Source organism: Apodemus sylvaticus, chromosome 6 (genome assembly GCF_947179515.1).
Source record: "Apodemus sylvaticus chromosome 6, mApoSyl1.1, whole genome shotgun sequence".
NCBI lineage: Eukaryota > Metazoa > Chordata > Mammalia > Rodentia > Muridae > Apodemus > Apodemus sylvaticus.
In genome coordinates, this window is record NC_067477.1 from 63,897,944 (window position 1) to 63,901,679 (window position 3,736).

A 3,736-nucleotide genomic window follows, 5' to 3' on the forward strand; every position below is an offset into this window, starting at 1 on the left:
TACATGTGAGTTTGGTTTTGTCTATAGATTCTTTTTCAGGTATATAATTGTAGCTTCAAATAATTTTTTTCAAATAATTTAAAAAAAATAAAGAAATTGTTCTTTTTTATTGAAATAGATTTTTTGTCACTAATATTTTTATTAAACAAATAAAATTCATTTTATTTTATTTTATTTTTTGTTTTTTTTATTCGATATATTTTTATTTACATTTCAAATGATTTCCCCTTTCCTGGCTCCCAACTCCCCGAAAGTTCCATAAGCCCCCTTCCCTCCCCCTGTTCCCCCACCCACCCCTTCCCACTTCCCTGTTCTGGTTTTTCCCTATACTGCTGCACTGAGCCTTTCCAGAACCAGGGGCCACTCCTCCGTTCTTCTTGGACATCATTTGATATGTGAATTATGTCTTGGGTATTCCAAGTTTCTAGGCAAATATCTGCTTATCAGTGAGTGCATACCATGATTGATCTTTTGAGACTGGGTTACCTCACTTAGTATGATGTTCTCCAGCTCCATCCATTTGTTTAAGAATTTCATGAATTCATTGTTTCTAATGGCTGAATAGTACTCCATTGTGTATATATGCCACATTTTTTTGTATCCATTCCTCCATTGAGGGACATTTGGGTTCTTTCCAGCTTCTGGCTATTATAAATAGGGCTGCTATGAACGTAGTGGAGCATGTGTCCCATGCTGGGGAATCGTCTGGGTATATGCCCAGGAGTGGTATAGCAGGGTCCTCTGGAAGTGTCATGCCCAGTTTTCTGAGGAACAGTCAGACTGATTTCCAGAGCTATTGGTGTTCTGTTCAGGAACATTTCCCCTGTGCCCACATCCTTCTTGTTTTTTTCTAGGGTGTATTTTCCTTCCTTGCATTGGAGTTTTCCATCTATTATCCTTTGTAGGGCTGTATTTGTGGAAAGATATTGTGCAAATTTGGTTTCGTCATGGAATATCTCAGTTTCTCCATCTATGTTCATTGAGAGTTTTGCTGGGTATAGTAGTCTGGGCTGGCATCTGCATTCTCTTAGGGTCTGTATGACACCTGCCCAGGATCTCACCAGAGCTTTTACAGTCTCTGGTGAGAAGTCTGGTGTAATTCTGACAGGTTTGTCTTTATATGGTACTTGATCTTTTCCCCTTACTGCTTTTAATATTGTTTCTTTGTTTTGTGCATTTGGTGTTTTGACTGCTATGTGACAGGAGGAATTTCTTTTCTGGTCCAGTCTATTTTGGAGTTCTGTAGGTCTCTTGTATGTTTATAGGCATCACTTTCTTTAGATTAGGAAAGTTTTCTTCTATAATTTTGTTGAAGACATTTACTGGCTCTTTAGGTTGGGAGTCTTATTTCTCTTCTATATCTATTGTCCTTAGGTTTGGTGTTCGCATTGTGTCCTGGATTTCCTGGATATTTTGGGTTAGGAGCTTTTTGCATTTTGCATTTTCTTTGACTGTTGTGTCAATGTTTTCTATGGAATCTTCTGTACCTGAAATTCTTTTATCTTTCTTTCTTTCTTTTTTCTTTTTTCTTTTTTTTTTTTTTTGGTTTTTTGAATTTGTTTTTTTTTTTTTTTTTTTTTTCGAGACAGGGTTTCTCTGTATAGCTCTGGCTGTCCTGGAACTCAACTCTGAAGACCAGGCTGGCCTCAAACTCAGAAATCTGCCTGCCTCTGCCTCCCAGAGTGCTGGGATTACAGGTGTGCACCACCACCGCCTGGTTTCTATCTCTTGTATTCTGTTGGTGATACTTGCATCTATGATTCCTGATCTCTTTCCTAGATTTTCTATCTCCAGAGTTGTCGCTCTTTCCTAGATTGTCTATCTCCAGGGTTGTCTCTCTTTCCTAGATTTTCTATCTGCAGGGTTGTCTCTCTTTGTGATTTCTTTATTGTTTCTAATTCCATTTTTAGATTTTGGTCAATTCCTTCACCAGTTTGGTTGTGTTTTCCTATAATTCTTTAAGGAATTTTTGTGTTTCCTCTTTAAGAGCTTCTACCCATTTACCCATATTCTCCTGTATTTCTTTAAGGGATTTATTTATGTCCTTCTTAAAGTCCTCTATCATCATCATTATGAAATGTGATTTTAAATGAGAGTCTTACTTTTCTAGTGTATTGGGATATCCAGGGCTCGCTGTGATGGGAGAAAACTGGTTTCTCATGATGCCAAGTAGCCTTGGTTTCTGTTGCTTATGTTCTTGCCCTTGCCTCTTGCCATCTGCTTATCTCTGGTGTTAGCTGGTCTTGCTGTCTCTGACTGTGGCTTGTCCCTCCTGCAAGTCTCCATGTTAGTACTCCTGGGAGACCAGTTTTCTCCCAGAGGAATTTGGGTATGGAGAGCTATGGCACAGGGTCAGCTCCTGGGTGCAGAGAGAAACCGGAAGGATTCTGTCCCTCTGTTTCTTGGTTCCTGTGTCCTGATGGCTCTGGGCAGGGTCCTCTTGGGTCAGGAATTTGAGCAGAAGTGGTGATCTTACTTGTGCTCACAGGTGTGTCATCATTCTTGGGAGACCAGCTCTCTCTGGATGGTATTTGGGTATGGAGCCCAGTGGCACAGGATCAGCTCTTGAAGCAATGGAAAGTATAAGAATCCTGTCCTAGGCTGCTCCTTGGTTCCTGTGTCCTGAGGTCTCCAGGAGGGTCCCTCAGAGCAGAAGTGGTGGTTTTACCTGTGCTCACAGATGTGTCCACACTCCTGGGAGACCATCTCTCTCTCTACAGTATTTGGATGTGGAGCGCTGTGGCATGAAAATAGATTTTTTCCATATATTATATTATGATTAAGGTTTCTTTTCCTCTAATTCCTCCCACGTCTGGGAGAGAAGGCTCAGTGATTAAGAGCTCTGGCTGTACCAACTAAGGAGTACACATGGAGGGACCTGTGGCTACAGTCGCATAGGTAGCATAGGCTGGCCTTGTAGGGCATTAATGGGAGGAGAGGCCCTTGGTCCTGTGAAGGCTTGATGCCCCAGTGTAGGGGAATGCCAGGGTGGGGAGGTGGGAGTGGGTGGGTGGGTGGAGGAGCACCCTCATAGAAGCAGTGGGAGGTGGGATGGGATAGGAGAACCTGGAAAGGGGATCACATTTGAAATGTAAATAAAGAAAATATCCAATTAAAAAAAAAAGCTCTGGTTGTACTTCTAGAGGACTTATGTTAATTCTTAGCACCCACATGAGTTCAAAATTACCTGTAACTACAGTCCCAGGAGATCCACCATCCTTTGCTGGCTTCTGAGGGTACTGCAGGCACAAGGTCCAGAGTCATACATGCAGGTAAAACACTCAGATGCATTAAAAAAAAACAAGCAAACATTCAAAATAGTGATGTTTATTTTATAAAGGAAAGAAATTAAATCGTTTGCTGTTAATCTGGCTCTGATAGTGACAAGCCTGTCCTTGGGTAGAAGGCCCTTGACTAAATTAGGAAGCCTGTGCAATGTGAAACTCAGATCCCTCTCCCCCAAATAAAACTTTTGGATTCAGGGAAGACTACCAGTATCCTTTAGTTTAAACCACCCTGAAGCTATGGGTGAAAATCGAGTATACCTCCATTTTAATGGACTCTTGTCTTTGAGCCAGTTCCTTAGCCTACTACACTTCCCATTTCTCCCCACCTGTTCATTTTGTTAAAGTTTGGTTGGTCTTCAATTACCCTGGGCATTTGGTGATTGCTTGTTAAATTTCTCTTTGGGCACTTTGACAGGGCTCATTTGTTTGTCAGGTCAAAGGGTTATACT